Genomic DNA, 24,759 nt, shown 5'->3' on the forward strand with positions numbered 1-24,759 from the left:
CAACGCTCACTCTTCATCCAATCGATCGGCTTCAGTTAGCAGCAGTAGCGAAGGAATCGCTCCATCGGGTTCAGTTAACAGCCATCGATCGATCGCTCGGGTTCAGTAACGCGTAGCCTGCAGTGCAGTCGCTCGGGTTCAGTTAGAGCTCAACGCCTCGCTCGGGCTCAGTTAGAGCCAACGCCTCGCACACACGCGCGTACATGTACGAGAGAAACACGCATCGCTCGGCCCCCGACCTCCCACCATAACCGGCGACTCCCCGAAATTTTCCTCCCCCTTGCTTCTACCACGGTATTTTTCGTCATGGACGGCCCAAAGAATGTCATGCAGGTGCGTGTCCGGCCCGCCCAGGATGAAAAGCCCATTTTCTATCATGATTTTTTGTCATAGAAGTAGGAGCCCACCACATCTATGATGATACCGGGTTTTGTCACAATTATCGTCATAGAAGTGTCATATGTACGACAGGAAAAAAATTCGTTCGGCCCAAAATGTCACGGATGTGTCTTTTTTTGTAGTGTATAAACCCCATCTTTTTATCCTCGATGGCAACAATACAATACGTGCCTTGCTGCCCTTATTGTCACTGGGAAAGGACACCGCAAGATTGAACCCAAAGCTAAGCACTTCTCCCATCGCAAGAAAGATCAATCTAGAAGGCCAAACCAAACTAATAATTCAAAGAGACTTTCAAAGATAACGTAATCGCACATAAAAGAATTCAGAGGAGATTCAAATATTTCTCATAGATAAACTTGATCATAAACCCACAATTTATCGGATCTCGACAAACACATCGCTAAAATAGTTACATCAAACAGATCTCCAAGAAGATCAAGGAGAACATGGTATTGACATCCAAAAAGAGAGAAGAAGCCATCTAGCTAATAACTATGGACCCAAAGGTCTGTGGTAAACTACTCACAACTCATCGGAAGGGCTATGGTGTTGATGTAGAAGCCCTCCATGGTCGATTCCCCATCCGGTGAAGGCTCCAAGATGGGATCTCGCAGATACAGAAGGTTACGGTGGTGGAAATAGTTTTTCGTGGTCTCCTCTGATGTTCTCGAGGTACGTGGGTATATATAGGAGGAAGAAGTAGGTCGGTGGCCGCCCGAGGGGCCCACGAGATAGGGGACGCGCCCTGTAGGGGTGGGCGCGCCCTCCACCCTCGTGACCGCCTCGACTGCTTCTTGACTTGCACTCCAAGTCCTCTGGATCACGTTCGTTCCAAAAATCCCACTCCCGAAGGTTTCATTCCGTTTGGACTCCGTTTGATATTCCTTTTCTTTGAAACACTGAAATAGGCAAAAAAACAGCAATACGGGTTGGGCCTCCAGTTAGTAGGTTAGTCCCAAAAATGATATAAATGTGTAAATTAAAGCCCATAAACATCCAAAACGGGTAATATAATAGCATGGAACAATCAAAAATTATAGATACGTTGGAGACGTATCAAGCATCCCTAAGCTTAATTCCTGCTCGTCCTCGAGTAGGTAAATGATAAAAATAGAATTTTTGATGTGGAATGCTACCTAGCATAATTCTCAATGTAATTTTCTTTATTGTGCCATGAATGTTCATATCCAAATGATTCAAAATAAAAGTTCATATTGACATAAGAAATGGTAATACTTCAAGCATACTAATCAAGCAATCATGTCTTCTCAAAATAACATGGCTAAAGAATGTTATCCCTACAAAATCATATAGTCTGGCTGTTGCTCTATCTTCATTACACAAAGTATTTAATCATGCACAACCCCGATAACAAGCCAAGCAATTGTTTCATACTTTAGTAATCTCAAACTTTTTCAACTTTCACGCAATACATGAGTGTGAGCCATGGACATAGCACTATATGTGGGTTAGAATGGTGGTTGTGGAGAAGACAAAAAGGGAGAAGATAGTCTCACATCAACTAGGCGTATCAACGGGCTATGGAGATGCCCATTAATAGATATCAATATGAGTGAGTAGGGATTGCCATGCAACGGATGCACTAGAGCTATAATGTATGGAAGCTCAACAAAAGAAACTAAGTGGGTGTGCATCCAACTCGCTTGCTCACGAAGACCTAGGACATTTTGAGGAAGCCCATCATTGGAATATACAAGCCAAGTTCTATAATGAAAAATTCCCACTAGTATATGAAAGTGACAACATAGGAGACTCTCTATCATGAAGATCAAGGTGCTACTTTGAAGCACAAGTGTGGTAAAAAGGATAGTAGCATTGTCCCTTCTCTCTTTTTCTCTCATTGTTTTTTTCTTTTTTTTCTTTGGCCTTTCTCTTTTTTTCTTTTTGGCCTTTCTCTTTTTTTTTCTCTTTTTTTTTATAAAGTCCAAAGTCTCATCCCGACTTGTGGGGGAATCATAGTCTCCATCATCCTTTCCTCACTGGGAGAATGCTCTAATAATGAAGATCATCACACTTTTATTTACTTAAAACTCAAGAATTACAACTCAAAACTAGAACAAGATATGCCTCTATATGAATGCCTCCGGCGGTGTACCGGGATATGCAATGAATCAAGAGCGACATGTATGAAAATTATGGAGGTGGCTTTGCCAAAAATACGATGGCAACTACATGATCATGCAAAGAGCAATATGACAATGATGATGCGTCTCATATAAACGGAATGGTGGCAATATATCTCGGAATGGCTATGGAAATGCCATAATAGGTAGGTATGGTGGCTGTTTTGAGGAATGTATATGGTGGGTGTATGGTACCGGCGATAGTTGCACGGTACAAGAGACACTAGCCATGGTGGAAAGGTGAGAGTGCATATAATCCATGGACTCAACATTAGTCAAAAGAACTCATATACTTATTGCAAAAATCTACAAGTCATCAAAAACAAAGTATTACGCGCATGCTCCTAGGGGAATATATTGGTAGGAAAAGACCATCGCTCATCCCTGACCGCCACTCATAAGGAAGACAATCAATAAATAAAATTGTGCTCCAACTTCATCACAAAGTGGTTCACCATACGTGCATGCTACGGGAATCACAAACTTCAACACAAGCATTCTTTAAATTCATAATCACCCAACTAGCATGACTTTAATATCACTACCTCCATATATCAAAACAATTATCAAGCATCAAATTGATCATAGCATCCAATTCACTTTCTATGATAGTTTTTATTATACCCAACTTGGATGCCTACCATTCTAGGACCAATTTTATAACCATAGCGAATACCATGTTGTTCTAAGAGAATCTCAAAATAATATAAGTGAAGCATGAGAGATCAACAATCTCTTCAAAATTAAGCCACCACCCTGCTCCAAAAGATATAAGTGAAGCACTAGAGCAAAAACTATCTAGCTCAAAAGATATAAGTGAAGCACATAGAGTATTCTAATAAATTCCAATCAAGTGGGCTTCTTCCCAAAAGGTGTGTACAGCAAGGATGATTGTGGTAAACTAAAAAGCAAAGACTAATATCATACAAGACGCTCCAAGCAAAACACATATCATGTGGCGAATAAAAATATAGCTCCAAGTAAAGTTACAAATGAACTAAGACGAAAGAGGGGATGCCTTCCTGGGGGATCCCCAATGTCGATGTCAAAACCGGCGGATCTCGGGTAGCGGGTCACGAACTGTGCGTCTAGGCGGATGGTAACAGGAGACAAGGGACACGATGTTTTTACCCAGGTTCGGGCCCTCTCAATGGAGGTAAAACTCTACTCCTGCTTGATTAATATTTATGATATGGGTAGTACAAGAGTAGATCTACCACGAGATCGGAGTGGCTAAACCCTAGAATCTAGCCTATGGTATGATTGTTGTTCATCCTACGGACTAAAACTCTCCGGTTTATATAGACACCAGAGAGGGCTAGGGTTACACAGAGTTGGTTACAATGGGAGGAGATCTTCATATCGTATCGCCAAGCTTGCCTTCCACGCCAAGGAAAGTCCCATCCGGACACGGGACGGAGTCTTCAATCTTGTATCTTCATAGTCCGGGAGTCCGGCCAAAGGTCTTAGTCCGGCCATCCGGACACCCCCTAATCCAGGACTCCCTCAGTAGCCCCTGAACCAGGCTTCAATGACGACGAGTCCAGCGCGCAAGTTGTCTTCGGCATTGCAAGGCGGGTACCCCTGCAAATTCTCTGTATCCATCGAATAGTGTCCGGCTTCCAGTGTGTGCTGTCCTCCTCGGCTTCTGTGTCCCATAATGACCATCTTCCACGTGTCAAGCGAATGCAAAAAGCCAGGGGGTTTTCTTTTCACTTACCCCCCCCCCCCGATTGCGTTAACGAGCCGCCCATAAAAGAGACGGGGATTTAGATCTAACTCGCACCATCTTCCCTCTACGAGTCTTCATCAGAGCGCCTCTGACAGAGATCCATTCCAACATGGTCAGTCGATGTCGATCCTCCTCTCGCTCCTCCAACCCACGGCCCGGAGATTGGGGGCGGTGCTCCGTCCCACATAGCAAGTTAGTAGTGCTTCAGTCCAAGGGGCTTCTCCCCCAGCATATATGGTCCCCGTTCGGGCCGGGATTGCTGCCTATAGTGGCGGAGAGTAGGCGGAGGGCGTTCCCAATCCCTCTCAAGGAGAGCGGGTATGCCTACTCCCTTATTTGATGAGAGGACTAGGATTTCCAATTCATCCGTTTCTCCGAGGGTTGCTAGAGTTCTACGGCCTCCAGCTGCATAACCTCACGCCCGCCTCCATTCTGCACATCGCGGGCTTCGTGGCCCTCTGCGAGCTGTTCTTGGGTGTTGAGGCCCATTTCGTACTGTGGAAGAGGTTGTTTTGACTTGTGCCCCGTTCTCAGGAGGGGTCTATTTATCAGGTGGGCGGAGCCGAGCTATGGCGCATCGCCGGAACCGGATATCTATCCGGCACCCCAAAGAGGGCGTCCGAAGACTGGCCCACAGAGTGGTTTTATATAGATGACGTACCCCTGCCGGACCCTGTACGGATCGGCCTCCCTGAGTTCAATAATGCCCCGTTGAAGAAGCGCCTGAGTTGGCGCCCACGGAACCCTCAGAGGGAAGCTGACAGGGACGTCCTGTACCTGATGAGCCGGATAAGGTTGTTGGCTCACTCCGGACTGACCATGATTAAGTTCATGGCCGTATGCATTACGCGAGGGGTGCAGCCGCTTCAATACAAAGGCCACCCCATGTGGGATTTCAACGGGGAGGATGACGCCACCCGGTGCGGTCATAAGGGGCCAGATTCCACCGCCACTTTAACGAGAATCTTATCCGCTTTGTACAAGGGGGAAGAGGAAGAATTCCTCCGTGTCAACCCGGAAGGCGGATTTTGTATGTACAATCCTCCTAGTTGGGTGAGCGGACACTTTCACTTGCCTGTCCGTTTGTGAAATTCCCGTAGTTGAGTACTTAGACTTAGTAATGTTCAAACGCAGGAGCTGTGCCAGGCTGTGAAGGAAATAAACAGCCCTGCTCCACAACCCGAGGACCCGGGACGGCCCCTCGATCCGGACTCCCAAGAAGATCCGGACTTATGCGTGGAGTTAATTGATGGAGTATTTCATCAGTTGAGCAAGGATAACTCCTTAGTGGCCATCACGGCCGACTACCCCGAACTACTTCCAGCCTCCAAGGTAACTAAGACCGAAGTCCCAGTATTCTAATGCTTTATCTTGCATGTCGTGTACTAACAATGTTTCGCAGGGTAAATCCTTGAGGCAGAAGGTCGAGACCGCGATGGGCAGCCAACAAGGGCCGCTGAAGCCAAGCGGGTCAAAAAACGTGTGGACCGGATCGAGATTCCGGCGCAATGGTATGGCGTGCGGATTTAATGCCTAGGGTTTACGCCCTTGAGTCTTACTAATGCTCATGATTTTCTTAGGAAGAAGAGATCCCGCCGGACTATGTCCACCGGCCAAGGTTCGAGGCCGGGTCCGAAAGTGGAGACGGACACGGGATGCGCCTCGTCCGCTCCTCCGACAGAGGGCGCCGACGGGCTATCTGCCACCAATTCAGAGGTGGAGAGTGCCCTGAACCACAGGCGTCGCCGGACTATTCTTCGTGACGCGTGTTTTCCCCAGAGGCGTTGGACGCCTTTAATACAGGAGATGCATATCTCCGTGCTGCTCAAAATGGTCTAGCCAGAGTCACGGAGCAGTATGTGAAAGACATACAGGTGAGTAAAATTAAAGGTTATATATGTCAGTAGCCCCCGAGACTTGAAACAGTGAAAATAACTATTTGAAGGATCATGTGCTATGTAGTGTCTTACAAAGAAGAACACGCAATTGTCCCAGGAGCTCGAAGATTGCAAGGCTCAGCTCGAGGCCGCATTGGCCACTTCATAGAATGTCAAGGGGACACCCGCAGGTAATATGTGCTTCGAAAGGTACCTCCGTTTTGAAATACGGCAGGCGTGCAACCCTGACTATAATAATGCAGATGAGGCCGGAGTAAATCTGGACCAGCAACAACTCCTACGCCAACTAAAGGCTGGCGAGAACGTGCTAACGAGGGTGAGGCAAGAGAAGAACAAGCTTCAAGACGCCAATACCCAGCTAGGCGAGGAACTGAAAGATGTTCGTATTCAGCTGTCTTCTGCCGTGAAGGAGAATCGGCGACTTCGACGCGGCATTTTTAGTAAGTGCTTGAACGAATCTTCGAAAAAAGAATTCGGCGAGGAAGTCGATTGACAGAGCTATGTTTGTAGGTCTGCTGACGGGTCGTCCGGCGGAGGAAATGCCCGGTTCATCGGGAGACCTTCTTCCCGAGCTGTTGCAACTACACGAGCGAGTTCGGCAGGCAATGCAAGGCGTCATCCAGGCTATGTGGCCATCCCTCTCCATGCCCGAAGGCCTTGAGGAGCTTGCCAAGAAGCTGGAGGGAGTGCGGCAGCGCTTCCGGTTGTGGAAGATATCGGCTTGCCGTCAAGGTGCCAGGGAGGCCTGGGCCATGGTGAAGACTCGGTACACGAAGGCTGACCCAAACCACATGGCCGAGGTCAGCCCTATAGGTCCGGACGGAAAGGAGATCCTGGTCAGCTTGGCATATGGCCAGGTGGACCTGGCTACAAAGTATTCCCAATAGGACTGTAAATTAGACCGCGCATTGGATGGCATTGAAGAAGAATATGCCGAGTCGGATTGACTCTGTAAAACTGACATAAAAATGTCCTCTAGCCGGATTGTAGATCGTTTGTCATTGCGGACCTTTTCGCTTCGACCTCTGGACCCTATAGTCTGGAGTGTGTCCGAATACCTCTTGGTTATGTAAGAACCGGGGCATGCATGGAGACAAGGCGTAGGGGTCATAAGTGCTTTAGCAGACAAGTGCCCAACTAGTTATGTTATATTACATGGTTAGTAAGAAACATCTTCCAGAGAGAATAGTTCCATTAGGGGTTCCTTTCCCTGGGAGGCATGCCCTAAAGTGCATGTCCGAACTGCCGGAAAGAGCAGAAGGATCTTGAAAAGAGCACTACCGAAGCCAAGGATACTCGCTCTGCCATGAGAGCAATGAAGGAGGAGCTGCGTCAGGCCGGAGATATCACGGCTGGAAAGCCTTATATGCTGCGGATGAAGTTCGGAGACCCCAAGTATGCTCCATTAGACCGGCAGTGGAGTTCGGACAATGCTTATCTGGATTTGGCCGCAAGTGCGGCGGACGCGACCGGACACTTCCGCAGCCAAGGTGACCATAAATTGGAAGAGCTTTTTTGGTCGCAGTACCACAATCCAGAACGCCCACTGTCAGTCTCCGACCGTTTAGCCGCCTGGGCAGAGCTGAACAGATTATCCGGACTCGCCATGAAATATGTTGCGAGTCGTCTGTGGCCGGAGAAGCCGGAGCCGAAGAGTTATTTTGGCTTGGTGCGGCAATTTCTTGGTTCGATGCCGCATGCTGATGCAATGAAGAGGTCGGCGTGCATAGAGGGCGCACAGATGGCTCTTGCCCGTGTCAAGACATACTGGACAGATATGAAGGCCAGTATTGTTGCATCCCAAGATTCGGACGAAAGCCGAGTACCTGCCAAGCACTATTTTGAGGAAGTTCTTCCTGGAGCTCGTATAATAGAGTCGCAGTGCTCGAAGGATGTTGTGTTCGAATAGCTTATACTATTTTTAAAACGAATTGTGTTTGTATGAAAAAAGCTTTTTTTATACTTGTGCTTGCAAGAATCATGATGCCTCCTCTGCGGCCGTTTAATGTATATATTTGTATATAACCTGAAAGATGGCAGACATTGGCTTCAGCCCCCACGCATAGAATGCGGGGGTGTTCGCACAAAGGCGCCTGTTCGCACTTAATCCAACGTCTTGGTCCTATAAAGGAGGTGGTGGCGCGGCGAACTAGGCAACCGGACTATAATGCTTTATCACTTTCACTTAGCCATAGGAGTTTGACAGTGGGACTACTGAATAGCCCCTAGGGGCACCGCGCTCGCCCGAATTTGGGGCGCGAGTGTGCCTGACCGGGAAGCGGCCCTTCGTTAATGCGGGGGAATCCTAAAGATTCCAAGAGTCATCGAGTGGTTGACCATTCTCTCGCTATATCATGACAGTCAGTTTTCGGCTTTCTCTACTGAGGTGCTCACCCGGCCGAACATGGGCACAATCGCAGTAGTTCTCCTGGTGCCGCGTTAGCCGATATAATGGAACGTAAGGCAGCAAAATTAGGAGCCGGGCAAACCCAACATTTGAACAAAGACATGATTCGAAGCTGATGCATATAGGGCCAAACTCGCGATGCCGAACACTCCCTAAGGTGTTCGGTCTTTATGAAGACGGGCCGAAATAGAGCCCTTGGTAAAAAAGCCCCTAGTGTCCAGGTATGTGCAAAAATTCTGGCGTGGCCACATGCCAAGACGCCAGCCTCCTCCTCGGCTATAGAGAAAACCGGGGGATGTTATCAACAAGAGACAGTAAAAAAAGGTTTACGCAGGGTCTTAATCTGAAAAGCATCCTTGGAACGGGTCCCTGCTGCATGTCTGCGCCTGTGTCTCCGTCGTGCCGTATCCTGGACGGGCGAAGCACGATGCTCGTCTACGAAAGAGAGGAACTTAGTAAAAAATAAGCGTGCGAGAAATCTATATCAAAATAAAGAAAATATAGTTGGAGCATGAGTTGGGCCGTATTGTCTCCGGGCGTGATCACACGGAGCCCCTTGCACGAGGGTATGCGGTAATTTAAGCATATTGACACCGGACTCGTCGAGGCATGTCCGAGATAGTTGGGCTGGGTTTGTGGGTGGCTGTCTAGGCAACCGCACCCCTGCCCGTACTTTGGGGGTCAATTTATGTTCCCTTGTAATGAGATGACGCCCTTTGGACCGGGCATTTTAAGTGTAAGGGATGCATAGTGTGGTATTGCGTTAAAGCGGGCGAAAGCTTCACGTCCCAGTAGCGCTTGATAGCGACTTACGAATGGGGCGATGTGGAATGTTAGCTTTTCGCTTTGGAAGTTGTCGGGTGATCCGAACGTGACTTCTAACGTAAGGGAACCCATACTTGGGGTATCCGAACCTGGCGTTACTCCTTGAAAGGAAGTGTTGCCGAGGTGGATTGCGACTGGGTTTACCCCGAGTTTGCGAACTGTGTCCTGATATAATAGGTTCAAGTCGCTGCCGCCGTCCATAAGAGTGTTTGTAAATTGGAGTCCGTTAATGATTGGATTTAAGACCAAGGCAGTCCAGCATGCGTTCTGGTCTCCTCTAGAGTAATCTAGATGATCAAAGGTGATTGGTTGTAACAACCAGTGGGGTTGCTCCTCTTGGCTGGCTGTACGGCGCGTGTCGTTCTAGGTGTCGTTCTATTCTTCCCCTTCGTCACATGAAGTAGATTTACTGTCTTGACTTCTTGTGGGAACTTCTTTTGTTCTCCGGTGATCTGCTCGTGGGGTGCATTGTCATCTTCACTTGGTGTGTTGAGCTCCTTGTGTTCGGCGTTGAGCTTGCCGGACTGCTTAAAGACCCAACAATCTCTATGGGTATGGTTTGCAGGTCTCCCCGGAGTGCTGTGGATTTGACATATTTTGTCCAAAATTTTGTTAAGGCTGGATAGCTCATCCCTATCATCTTTGGGGGGCATCTTTTTCTGATTTTGCCAAGAGCTTTTGAATCCGGCATTTACTGCCGTGCTCATCGGGCTGTTGTCCTTTATCCGGCGCGGTTCTTTGTTACGGCGCGGCTTCCCGTTCCCATCTCTGAGTTCAGACGTATTCGGGTCGTTGGTGCTGCTTCTTGCCAACCAGCTATCCTCTCCTTCACAGAAGCGGGTCATGAGGCTTGTTAACGCGGCCATTGTTCGCGGCTTTTCTTGGCCGAGGTGTCTGGTGAGCCATTCGTCTCGGATGCTATGTTTGAAAGCTGCTAGGGCCTCTGCGTCCGGACAGTCGACTATCTGATTCTTTTTGATAAGGAATCTGTTCTAGAGCTTCCGCGCTGACTCTCCGGGCTGCTGAGTTATATGACTCAGATCATCTGCATCCGGGGGCCGGACATAGGTCCCTTGAAAATTTGCCCGGAAAGCATCCTCAAGCACTGCCCAACTTCCCATGGTGTTTTCGGGAAGGCTTTTAGGCCAATGTCAGGCTGGCCCTTTGAGCTTAAGGGGTAAGTATTTTATGGCGTGGAGGTCGTCTCCTCTGGCCAGGTGTATGTGGAGGATGTAGTCCTCGATCTAGACTCCAGGGTTTGTTGTTCCGTTGTATGGTTCTATGTTCACTGGCTTGAATCCGGCTGGGAATTCATGATCCAGCACCTCATCGGTTAAACATAGGGGGTGTGCGGCGCCCCTGTATTTAGGCGTGCCGCGATTTTCGGGTATTTTTTGCGTTGCATCACTCATTGGAGCTTGCTTTCTTGGCCTATAGATGGATCTGGTAGGGCCAGTTTTCTGATGCGGATTCTTGGATGGATCGCGCGCTATATTGAGTGCGGCGTCCTTTGACGCGTGAGATTGATCGTAGGGTCGTCTATCCGACCTTGTGGCTTCCTTATTTTTTGACTGTGGGGGCTTTATGGCCTCTTTGTCAAATTCCGGTAGTAATTTCCGCTTCGGATAGCTCTTTGTGTGGCGACTACTGCCGTACTTGTGTGCGGTATTGAGTACTTTGCCCCATCTGATCCTGAGTGCATCCTCCGCTGTCTTGAGCCTCCGCTTCTGCTTTTTTAGGCTACATGCAGTGGCGACGAGCCTTTGGTGGAGGTTCTGATGTTCCAGCAATTTGTCTGGTCTTAGGTCATCCGGGCTATTATCCTTCCCGGGGATTGGTTGTTCGGATTGTCCGCCCTGCTTGGACGGATGATCGACGGCATGTTCATCGTCCGTTGAGTCACCCTGCTCTATGGCTGGGTTTTTGTCGAGGTGGGGCTTTGCCTTGCGCTTACGCCGCCGCTTTGATTGTTTTTTGGGGGAGCGATCCCTGGCCGCATCCTTTTGGTCCTCGTTGTCGTTTCTGTTGTGTGTGTCCACCATGCATACATCATATGATGAGGTGGTTTTCCGGAGCCCTATAGGTGCTGGTTCTTGATCGTCTCCTTTATCGGCTTTCATACCGTCGATATCTTGGGAGTCGAAATCGAGCATGTCGGTTATATCTTCGACAGTGGCTATCAAGTGGGTGATGGGTGGGGTTCGAACTTCGTCGTCTGCATCCCAACCGCCCCGACCGTAGACCGGTCGGGGTTCTTTCGATAAAGAGAGGGACTTTAGCGAATTTAGGATATCGCCAAAGGGCGAGTGCTGAAAGACGTCCGCGGTGGTGAACTCCATGATCGGAGCCCGATCGGGTTCGATCGAAAGGAGTGCAGAATATTCAGAGTCCGGAACAGAGTCCGGCACCTTGGAGTTACCGGCCTTGCAAAGGACTTGGCAGGTATTCGGCTCTATCGCCGCAGAGATTGCGGCTCCTGGGGCGGCGTCCAACCGTCCGTCCCTGGCTAGCGCAGTCGGGTCCGAACTAATGGTCGGAGTGAACACCTGAGCGGCACTCTGGTCGCTGTCCGGCGGCAGAGCTAGATCATGCCCATCGAGACAGTGCGGCACGCCCGGTCGTGGCCCGAATCCGTCGGAGATCAAGCCCCCGCGGATGTCAGTCGTGTAGTTTAAGGTTTCAAACCTGACCTGATGGCCAGGGGCATAGCATTCGATCTGCTCCAGATGGCCAAATGAGTCGGCCGCAGTGCGAAGCCGCCGAATACGAAGATCTGTCCGGGGAGAAAGATCTCACCCCGGACCGCGTCGTGATTGACCAGCGAAAAAGCCATCGGGCCTAAAGGCGACGACACAGAGGAACTCTCAATGAAAGCACCAAGCGAAGATGACAATGTACCCCACGAGCAGATCACCGGAGAACAAAAGAAGTTCCCACAAGAAGTCAAGACAGTAAATCTACTTCATGTGACGAAGGGGAAGAATAGAATGGCACCTACAATGACACGCGCCGTACAGCCAGCCCCGGAGGAGCAACCCCACTGGTTGTTACAACCAATCACCTTTGATCATCTGGATTACTCTAGAGGAGACCAGAACGCAGGCTGGACTGCCTTGGTCTTAAATCCAATCATTAACGGACTCCAATTTACAAACACCCTTATGGACGGCGGCAGCGACTTGAACCTATTATATCAGGACACAGTTCGCAAACTCGGGGTAAACCCAGTCACAATCCACCTCGGCAACACTTCCTCTCAAGGAGTAACGCCAGGTTCGGATACCCCAAGTATGGGTTCCCTTACGTTAGAAGTCAAGTTCGGATCACCCGACAACTTCCGAAGTGAAAAGCTAACATTCCACATCGCCCCATTCGTAAGTCGCTATCTAGCGCTACTGGGACGTGAAGCTTTCGCCCTCTTTAACGTAATACCGCACTACGCATCCCTCACACTTAAAATGCCCGGTCCAAAGGGCATCATCTCATTAGAAGGGAACATAAATTGACCCCCAAAGTACGGGCAGGGGTGCGGTTGCCTAGACAGCTGCCCACAAACCCAGCCCTACTATCCCGGACACGCCTCGACGAGTCCAGTGTCAATATTCTTAAATTACCGCATACCCTCGTGCAAGGGGCTCCGTGTGCTCACGCCCGGAGACAATACGGCCCAACTCTTGCTCCAACTATATTTTGTTTATTTCGATATAGATTTCTCGCACGCTTATTTTTTACTAAGTTCCTCTCTTTCGCAGACGAGCATCGTGCTATGCCCGTCCAGGATACGGCACGACGGAGACACAGGTGCAGACGTGCAGCAGGGACCCGTTCCAAGGATTCTTTTCAGATTAAGACCCTGCGTAAACCTTTTTTACTGTCTCTTGTTGATAACATCCCCCGGTTTTCTCTATAGCCGAGGAGGAGGCTGGCGTCTTGGCATGTGGCCACGCCAGAATTTTTGCGCATACCTGGACACTAGGGGCTTTTTTACCAAGGGCTCTATTTCGGCCCGTCTTCATAAAGACCGAACACCTTAGGGAGTGTTCGGCGTCGCGAGTTTGGCCCTATATGCATCAGCTCCGAATCATGTCTTTGGTCAAATGTTGGGTTTGCCCGGCTCCTGTGTTTTGCTGACTTACGTTCCGTTATATCAGCTAACGCGGCACCAGGAGAACTACTGCGATTGTGCCCCGGTTCGGCCGGGTGAGCACCTCAGTAGAGAAAGCCAAAAACTGATTGTCATGATATAGCGAGAGACTGGTCAACCACTCGATGACTTTCGGAATCTTTAGGATTCCCCCGCATTAACAAAGGGCCGCTTCCCGATCAGGCACACTCGCGCCCTGAATTCGGGCAAGCGCGGTGCCCCTAGGGGCTATTCAGTAGTCCCACTGTCAAACTCCTATGGCTAAGTGAAACTGATAAAGCATTATAGTCCGGTTTCCTAGTTCGCCGCACCACCACCTCCTTTATAGGACCAAGACGTTGGATTAAGTGTGAACAGGTGCCTTTTTGCGAACACCCCCGCATTCTATGCGTGGGGGCTGAAGCCAACGACTGCCATCTTTCAGGTTATATACAAATATACACATTAAGCGGCCGCACAGGAGGCATCATGATTCTTGCAAGCACAAGTATAAAAAAAGATTTTTTTCATACAAACACAATTCGTTTTACAAATAGTATAAGCTATTCGAACACAACATCCTTCGAGCACTGCGACTCTATTATACGAGCGCCAGGAAGAACTTCCTCAAAATAGTGCTTGGCAGGTACTCGACTTTCGTCCGAATCTTGGGACGCAACAATATTGGCCTTCATATCTGTCCAGTATGTCTTGACACGGGCAAGAGCCATCTGTGCGCCCTCTATGCACACCGACCTTTTCATTGCATCAGCATGCGGCACTGAACCAAGAAATTGCTGCACCAAGCCAAAATAACTCTTCGGCTCCGGCTTCTCCGGCCACAGACGACTCGCAACATATTTCATGCCGAGTCCGGATAATCTGTTCAGCTCCGCCCAGGCGGCTAAACGGTCGGAGACTGACAGTGGGCGTTCTGGATTGTGGTACTGCGACCAAAAAAGCTCTTCCAATTTATGGTCACCTCGGCTGTGGAAGTGTTCGGTCGCGTCCGCCGCACTTGCGGCCAAATCCACATAAGCGTTGTCCGAACTCCACTGTCGGTCTAATGGAGCATACTTGGGGTCTCCGAACTTCATCCGCAGCATATAAGGCTTTCCAGCCGTGATATCTCCGGCCTGACGCAGCTCCTCCTTCATCGCTCTCATGGCAGAGCGAGTATCCTTGGCTTCGGCAGTGCTCTTTTCAATATCCTTCTAAGCTGCCCTATCTTGTTGTTCAAGCAATCTACAGCGATCGGTAGCATCCCTCAATTTTATGGCCATCTCGGCCATTTCCTTCTTGCTCTGGCAGTGAGCAGCCTGTTCGGCTTTTAGCTCTTCAGCCGCTTTAACAGCAGCCGCATCACTTTTCCTTGCTTGCTCCTTGGCTCGGGCAAGTTCCGCCCGAAGGTTCTCCCCGGCAGCAGCACCATCTACATCAAGTATATATATATATATAAGGCCTGAGCATCAAGCTCCTATTACTGGGTGTCTTTTGAACATACCTTGAGCCTCGTCTAGCCGCTTATTTACAAGCGCGATGTCGGCATCTGCTACGTCAAGTTGCCGCTTTAGTTCGGCAGATTCATCAGTCCGGCTAGCCACCGAACGCCTCGCCACCTTCATGGAATAGGCGACATATTATACCTGGGATTATGATCCTCTGTGCGCCGTCACTCGTGACGACACACAGAGTCTCAGGGGCTACTATTCATACAGGGCACATTTAATATGCGGCTCTACCAAAAGGTACACCTTTTTACATACCTCAAAGCCTGTTAGTAAACTCTTGGCAGCTTCGTACAATCCTCTTTCTGCGGATGAAATCCTTCCAATCACCGTATCCATCAACATACGGTGTTCTTCTGAGATGGACGCCCTACCAAGCAGATCCTTCAGCACCTCCGCCGGTGCGCAAGAGGGTTCCGGACTAGTCTGATGACCTTTCCCAGGGTCTGGACTTGAAAAAGCCCTCCGGGACGATACCTCGGGGTCGCCAGCCTCGTAAGACGGTGGAACAAGGGGAGGCGTTTCGCTCTCTATCATCTCTGGACGAAGATCCCCTGAAGATGAGCTCTGCTAAGAAGGGTTGAGATCCGAACTGCAAGATAATGCTTCGGTTATTTTCCTCAGGAATAAAACATGAATGTGATTCATTATGGAACCCCTCCCCTCACTTACGCCTCGGGGGAGAGCGGGTCCCCTTTAGGGGGCGATTCGGCTGAAACGTTCTCCGGTGCCGAACCCTCTGATGAAGATTTCTTTCCCCGTTTTGAGGTTATCACCTCCGGGTCTTCAGAGGCAGTCCTTTTCTTTCCCTGGTCGGGAGAATTTTCGATTCTTCACTTCCTAACGGCCTCCTTCGTGGAGGCGGTAGCTCCTTGGTTCCCCCCTTCACCTTCCGTCAACGGCGCAGCCTCTAGCATCCTGGTCAGCATGGGATTTGGCATGGTCTCGGGCAGGGAGGCTGGACACCTGATAAGCTTTGCCCTCGCTATCCACTCCTGTTCAAAGGGCAACTCTGCTAAAGGGTAGATTTGATAAAAATATGGATGGTATGTGCAAATACGGGGCTACTTACTTTAGCATCTGGGCGGTTGCAGCTCAGACCAGCGTCCTCGGACAAATTCGGACACCTTGCTTGCGTTCCGAACAACAATTTGTACATCTCCATGGGTGTCGTTCCCATGAAGTGTTGTAGGACCCGTGGTCCCTCGGGATTGAAGTCCCACAGGCGGAGAGGTCGACGTTTGCAGGGCAGTGTGCGGCGAATCACCATGACTTGTGCCACCACGGTCAGATTGATATCTCTTTCTGGGAGATCTCAAATACGGCCCTGCAGCAAGGGCACATCTTTTGGCGGCCCCCAGATAAGTCCTTCATTAACCCATGATGCCAGCCATGGTGGGGGACCCGAGCGAAAAGTAGGCGGTGCCACCCATGTGGTGCCCCTAGGGGCTGTGATGTAAAACCAGTCACATTGCCATAAGCCGAGCTCCTCTTGAAAGGAGCCTTCGGGCCATGGAGCATCGTCCATCTTGCTTATTATAGCCCCTCCGCACTCAGCGTGCTGCCCCTCGATCATTTTCAGTTCCACTTTGAAAGTTTTTAGCCACAATCCGAAGTGAGGGGTGATATGGAGGAAGGCCTCGCACACGACGATGAATGATGAGATCTGGAGGATGGACTCCGGAGCTAGGTCGTGGAACTCCAGGCCGTAGTAATACATAAGCCCCCTCACAAAGGGATCGATCGGGAAGCCTAGCCCCCGAAGGAAGTGAGATGCGAACACCACGCTTTCACCGGGCTGGGGAGCGGGAACCGCTTGCCCTTGAGTAGGCAGTCTATGCGAGATTTCGCTGGTTAGATACCTGGCATCTCTTAGCTTTCACACATCTTCTTCCGTAATGGAGCAAGGCATCCACCGGCCTTGTAGGTCGGAGCCGGACATCTTCGAAGGTCCGAAGCGCCTAAAACTAGAGCTTTGGGTGTTGGAACTCGAAGCGAGGGGCGGATTTGATTGGTTTGAGAAGAAGGGAGCTGGGCCTTGGTTCCTTTATAAAGGAGGTGAATACCAAGAGCCCTCCCTGTAACCGTTTGAGACTTGCTTTCAATTAGGGAATCATACCTAAGTCACGGTTGGGTTACCCACACCCGTATTGATGAGAATCCCGGAATAAGGGGACACGATCTCTGCTTTGACAAGACGTGCCAAGGAAACCGCCTCGCTAAACGCGCTGAGGTGGAACAATAAAATGAATAAAAGCCTGGCCGTGGCATGATGTCACGTCGCAGAATACGTCAGTAGATCCGATTGATACAAATATTATTCTCTCTACGATGGAATGTGGAACTTATTTTGCAGAGCCGGACACTACCCTGGTGTTCAACATCTTCTATGGAATATTCGGAGGAGGAACCTGCCTTGCAATGCCGAAGACAACTTGCGTGCCGGACTCGTCGTCATTGAAGCCTGGTTCAGGGGCTACTGAGGGAGTCCTGGATTAGGGGGTGTCCAGATGGCCGGACTAAGACCTTTGGCCGGACTCCCGGACTATGAAGATACAAGATTGAAGACTCCGTCCCGTGTCTGGATGGGACTTTCCTTGGCGTGGAAGGCAAGCTTGGCGATACGATATGAAGATCTCCTCCCATTGTAACCGACTCTGTGTAACCCTAGCCCTCTCCGGTGTCTATATAAACCAGAGAGTTTTAGTCCGTAGGATGAACAACAATCATACCATAGGCTAGATTCTAGGGTTTAGCCACTCTGATCTCGTGGTAGATTTACTCTTGTACTACCCATATCATCAATATTAATCAAGCAATAGTAGGGTTTTACCTCCAACGAGAGGGCCCGAACCTGGGTAAAAACATCATGTCCCTTGTCTCCTGTTACCATCCGCCTAGACGCATAGTTCGGGATCCCCTACCCGAGATCCGCCGGTTTTGACACCGACATTACTGAGGGAGTCCTGGATTAGGGGGTGTCCGGATGGTCGGACTAAGACCTTTGGCCGGACTCCCGGACTATGAAGATACAAGATTGAAGACTCCGTCCCGTGTCCGGATGGGACTTTCCTTGGCGTGGAAGGCAAGCTTGGCGATACGATATGAAGATCTCCTCCCATTGTAAGTGACTCTGTGTAACCCTAGCCCTCTTCGATGTCTATATAAACTGGAGAGTTTTAGTCTGTAGGACGAAGAACAATCATACCATAGGCTAGATTCTAGGGTTTAGCCACTCTGATCTCGTGGTAGATCTACTCTTGTACTACCCATATCATCAATATTAATCGAGCAGGAGTAGGGTTTTACCTCCATCGAGAGGGCCCGAACCTGGGTAAAAACATCGTATCCCTTGTCTCCTGTTACCATCCGCCTAGACGCACAGTTCGGGACCCCCTACCCGAGAACCGCCGGTTTTGACACCGACATTGGTGCTTTCATTGAGAGTTCCTCTGTGTCGTCGCCTTTAGGCCCGATGGCTTCTTCACTCGTCAATCGCGATGCGGTCCGGGATGAGACTTTTCTCACGGGACAGATCTTCGTATTTGGCGGCTTCGCATTGCGGGCCGACTCGTTCGGCCATCTGGAGCAGATCGAAAGCTACACCCCTGGCCATCAGGTCAGGTTTGGAAGCTTAAACTACATGGCCGACATCCGCGGGGACTTGATCTTCGATGGATTCGAGCCACAACCGGGCGCGCCGCACTGTCACGATGGGCATGATTTAGCTCTGTCATCGGACAACGCCCAGAGCGTCGCTCAGGTGTCCGCTCCGACCATTAGGTCGGAGCCCACTACGCCAGTCGGGGACGGACGGTTGGACGCCGCCCCGGAAACTGCAATCTCTACGGCGGTAGAGGCGGATACCAGCCTAGTCCCTCGCAAGGCCCGTGACTCCAAGGTGCCGGACTCCGTAAATCCCACACCTCTTCCGATTAAGCCCGATTGGGCTCCGGTCATGGAGTTCACTACCGCGGATGTCTTTCAGCACTCACCTTTCGGCAACATCCTGAATTCGTTAAAGTCTCTCTCTTTGTCGGGAGAGCCCTGGCCGGACTACGGCCAACACGGTTGGGATGCGGACGACGAAGAAATTCGTAGCCCACCCACCACCCACTTCATAGCCACTGTCGATGATTTAACCGACATGCTCGACTTCGACTCCGAAGACATCGACGGCACGGACGCCGATGAAGGAGACGATCAAGAACCAGTTCCTATAGGGAACTGGAAAGCCACCTCGTCATATGACATATACATGGTGGACACCCCTAAAGCGGGGGATGGCAAGGAGAAAACGGAGGATGACCCCTCCTAGAAGCAACCCAAGCGCCGACGTCAGTGGCGCCGCTCTAAGTCCCGCCAAAGCAAAAACGGTGATTCCGGCACCGGAGATAACAACACGCCGGACAGTGCCGAAGACAACCCCCTCCAGCAGGATTCAGTGCAGGAGGACGAAGGAGCCAGCCCTCATGAGAGAGCGGCCGACAAAGAGGATGAGGACGACAATTAAATGCCTACCTCCAAAGAAGAGGCAAGCCTCGACGACGACGAATTCGACGTGCCAGAGGATCCCATCAAACAAGAGCGTTTCAAACGCAGACTCGCAGCCACGGCAAGCAGCCTCAAGAAGAAACAGCAGCAGCTTAGAGCTGACCAAGACTTGCTAGCCGACACATGGACCGAAGTCCTGGCGGCAGAAGAGTATAAACTAGAACGCCCATCCAAGTGCTACCCGAAGCCCAGGCTGCTTCCCCAACTTGAGGAGGAAGCAACTAAACCTACATCACCAGCGTACGATGCGCCCGATCGGCCACCCTGTGGCCGCGATAGAGAGGCCTTCAGGCCCTCAACCCAGGCCGCCCCCCGACACCGTTCAAAACATACTAGAGTACGGGGTGACACAACAGACCTGCAAGACATCTTGGAGAATAAGGCAAGGCAAACAAGATCGATCTACGGATCGCATGGGCGCCTCGCTTCGCGTGACGCTAGCCGTCACGCCGGACATAATAAGTATGGCCCGGCCGAATACAACAGACCAAGCTCGTCTGAGTTTCGTCGCGATATAGCCCAGTACATGGGCGCCGCACACCCACTATGCTTCACAGACGAAGTAATGGATCATCAAATCCCCGAGGGCTTCAAGCCCGTAAACATCGAATCATACGATGGCACAACAGATCCTGCGGTATGGATCGAGGATTATCTCCTTCACATCCACATGGCCCGTGGTGATGATCTACACGCCATCAAATACCTCCCACTCAAGCTTAAAGGACCAGCTCGACATTGGCTTAATAGCCTGCCAGCAGAGTCAATTAGTTGTTGGGAGGACCTGGAATCCGCATTCCTTGACAACTTCTAGGGCACGTATGTGCGACCACCAGACGCCGATGACCTAAGCCACATAATCCAGCAGCCAGAGGAATCGGCCAAACAATTCTGGACACGGTTCCTAACCAAGAAAAACCAAATAGTCGATTGTCCGGATGCCGAGGCCCTTGCAGCCTTCAGGCACAACATCCGAGACGAATTGCTTGCCCGGCAACTAGGACAGGAAAAGCCGAAGTCTATGGCAGCCCTCACGACACTCATGACCCGCTTCTACGCGGGAGAAGACAGCTGGCTAGCTCGTAGCAATAACATAACCAAGAGCCCCGGCAATTCGGATACCAAGGATAACAACGGCAGGTCACGCCGCAACAAGCATAAGCGCCGCATTAACGGTGACAATACTGAAGATACGGCAGTCAATGCCGGATTCAGAGGCTCTAAACCGGGTCAGCGGAAGAAGCCATTCAAACGAAACCCTCAGGGCCCATCCAGCTTAGACCGGATACTTGATCGCTCGTGCCAGATACACGGCACCCTCGAAAAGCCAGCCAATCACACCAACAGGGATTGTTGGGTGTTCAAGCAGGCAGGCAAGATAAGTGCCGAGACCAGAGACAAGGGGCTACATAGCAATGACGAGGAGGGGCCCCGGCCACCGAACAACAAAGGACAGAAGGGATCTCCCCCGCAAGTTCGGACGGTGAATATGATATACGCAACCCACATCCCCAAAAGGGAGCGGAAGCGTGCTCTCAAGGACTTCTATGCGCTGGAGCCAGTCGCCCCAAAGTTCAACCCATGGTCCTCCTGCCCGATCACCTTCGATCGACTGGACCATCCCACCAGCATCCGTCACGGCGAATTCGCCGCACTGGTCCTAGACCCAATTATCAACGGATTTCACCTTACCAGAGTCCTAATGGACGGCGGCAGTAGCCTCAACCTGCTTTACCAGGACACAGTGCGAAAAATGGGCATCGATCCTTCAAGGATTAAACCCACAAAGACAACCTACAAAGGTGTCATACTAGGGGTAGAAGCCAGCTGTACTGGCTCGGTCACACTCGAGGTGGTCTTCGGATCACCGAATAACTTCCGGAGCGAGGAGTTAATCTTCGACATAGTTCCATTCCGCAGCGACTATCACGCCCTGCTCGGACGAACCGCATTTGCAAAATTCAATGTGGTGCCGCACTACGCATATCTCAAGCTCAAGATGCCAGGACCTCGCGGAGTCATCATGGTATATGGAAACACCGAACGCTCTCTCCGAACGGAGGAGCACACGGCGGCCCTGGCGGCGGATGTACAGAGTAGCCTCTCAACGCAGTTCTCCAATCCAGGTGCCAAACGCCCAGACAACGTCAAGCGAGCCCGAAGTAACCTACAACAAATCCGGCTGGCACGTTCCGAGCAAGCATAGCAGTGCGGCCCCAACCCCAGCCCCTGCCAAATGGCAATACTAGTACCACGCGTACATAACTATGCCTTAGAAATACCATGGGCATAAGGGGAGGGGCACAACAATGGCACGCCCAGAATGCGGCTCAACCGCACTAGGGGGCTCCCTATACCGCCGTTTTCCTTTTCACACACTTTCAGGACCCAACTATTCGGAAGGCCTGTCCGGCAATACACTCGCCGAACCAACGACGCAACAGCCAGGGAGGAAGCAAGCCACGCCAAAAGTCCAGGTGGTCTCTATAACGAGTTTAATACCTGTTTTACTTACAATCCCGCAGCTTGCCCTTGGAGGGGAATATGTCAAATACTCCCATCTCTTGCTTACCGCACTTCTTGTATCATTCTGCTTTCGCAGCATCCCTTTTTTAATAAACAATATATAGCTCCTACCTATTATTGTACTTATCTATTTTTACATAGAAATATGTTCAGTCATGAAATTCTGCAACCGTACACTTTGGTACGGATAATACACCAGGGGCTTACAACACCCCATAACATGGTGTGAGAAGACCGAACACTCTAACGAGTGCGGCACCCCGAACTTATAGCACTATATGCATCGGCTCTGAATCATTTCTTTGGTCAATAGTTGGGTTTGCCCGACTCCCATGTTTTGGTACCTTACGTTCCACATTGTTGGCTAAGGTAGCGCTGGGAGAACTACTACGATTGTGCCCCAGTTGAGCTGGGTTAACACCTTAGTAGAGAAAGCTAAAACTGACTGTCATGATAGTGCGAGAGACCGGTCGCTGTTCGCGAGGTTTCTTCGAGTCCTTAAAGACTTATGCCGCTTCGAGTGAGGAACCGGACTTATCCGGCCTAGGCGTGGATAGCACCCCGAACTCGGTCTTCCGAATACTAGGGGCTTCACCGAAATTTAAAATTATAGAATTCTGTGGCTAAGTGAGAGTGATAAAGCATTATAAGTCCGCCGGCCTGGTTCGTTCTGCTGAACGCCTCCCTAGATGGACCCAAGAATGGGAACAAGAGCGCTCAGGTTTATCCCGAACACCCCAGCACTCGTGGCATGGGGGTCAAAGCCGACGACTTGCATCTCTCAGATTTGATAAACGGCCGCACAGAAGGTAATATTTTAAATTAAGAAGCAACGCATATGAACAAAGCTTCAGCGTACCGGATAACAAGGCTCCAAGATGGGATCTCGCGGATAAAGAAGGTTACGGTAGTGGAAATAGTTTTTTGTGGTCACCTCTGATGTTCTCGGGGTACGTGGGTATATATAGGAGGAAGAAGTAGGTCGGTGGCCGCCGTAGGGGCCCATGAGATAGGGGGCGCGCCCTGTAGGGGTGGGCGTGCCCTCCACCCTCGTGGCCGCCTAGACTGCTTCTTGACTTGCACTCCAAGTCCTCTGGATCACGTTCGTTCCAAAAGTCACGCTCCCAAAGGTTTCATTCCGTTTGGACTCCGTTTGATATTCCTTTTCTTCGAAACACTGAAATAGGCAAAAAAAACAGCAATACGGGCTGGGCCTCCGGTTAGTAGGTTAGTCCTAAAAATGATATAAATGTGTAAAGTAAAGCCCATAAACATCCAAAACGGGTAATATAATAGCATGGAACAATCAAAACTTATAGATACGTTGGAGACGTATCAACCCTATGGCTGAGGCATAGGGGATGACACTCATCTTTTCTCTATCTTCTGTCATGGTCGGGCTTTGAGCCGAGCTCAATTTCACACCTTGCAATACAGGCAAGAACCCCTTCTTGGACTGATCCATATTGAACTTCTTCAATATCTTATCAAGGTATGTGCTTTGTGAAAGACCTATGAGGCGTCTCGATCTATCTCTATAGATCTTGATGCCTAATATGTAAGCAGCTTCTCCAAGGTCCTTCATTGAAAAACACTTATTCAAGTAGGCCTTTATGCTTTCCAAAAGTTCTATATCATTTCCCATCAATAGTATGCCATCCACATATAATATGAGAAATTCTACATAGCTCCCACTCACTTTCTTGTAAACGCAGGCTTCTCCATAAGTCTGCATAAACCCAAACGCTTTGATCATTTCATCAAAGTGAATGTTCCAAGTCCAAGATGCTTGAACCAGCCCATAGATGGAGCGCTAGAGCTTGCATACCTTGTTAGCATTCTTAGGATCGATAAAACCTTCCAGCTGCATCATATACAATTCTTCTTTAAGGAAGCCGTTAAGGAAAGCCGTTTTGAAGTCCATTTTGCCATATCTCATAATCATAGAATGCAGCAATTGCTAACATGTTCGGACGGACTTCAGCTTCACTACGGGTGAGAAGGTCTCATCGTAGTCAACCCCTGGAACTTGTCGATAATCCTTAGTGACAAGCCGAGCTTTATAGATGGTAACATTACCATCTGCGTCCGTCTTCTTCTTAAAGATCCATTTATTTTCTATCGCTCGCTGATCATCGGGCAAGTCTGTCAAAGTCCATACTTTTTTTCATACATGGATCCAATCTCGGATTGCATGGCTTCAAGCCAATTGTTGGAATCTGGGCCAGCCATCGCTTCTTCATAGTTCGAAGGTTCACCGTTGTCTAACAACATGATTTCCAGGACAGGGTTGCCATACCATTTTGGTGTGGAACGTGTCCTTGTGGACCTACGAAGTTCAGTAGAAACTTGATCCGAAGTACCTTGATCATCATCATTAACTTCCTCTCTAGCCGGTGCAGGCACCACAGAAACATCTTCCTGAGCTGCGCTACTTTCCGGTTCAAGAGGCAGTACTTTATCAAGTTCTACTTTCCTCCCACTTACTTCTTTCGAGAGAAACTCTTTCTCCAGAAAGGACCCTTTCTTAGCAACAAAGATCTTGCCTTTGGATCTGAGGTAGAAGGTATACCCAATGGTTTCATTAGGGTATCCTATGAAGACGCATTTTTCTGACTTGGGTTCGAGCTTTTCAGGTTG

The sequence above is a fragment of the Triticum dicoccoides genome, chromosome 1B (genome assembly GCF_002162155.2).
Source record: "Triticum dicoccoides isolate Atlit2015 ecotype Zavitan chromosome 1B, WEW_v2.0, whole genome shotgun sequence".
In the NCBI taxonomy this organism is placed as follows: Eukaryota; Viridiplantae; Streptophyta; class Magnoliopsida; order Poales; family Poaceae; genus Triticum; species Triticum dicoccoides.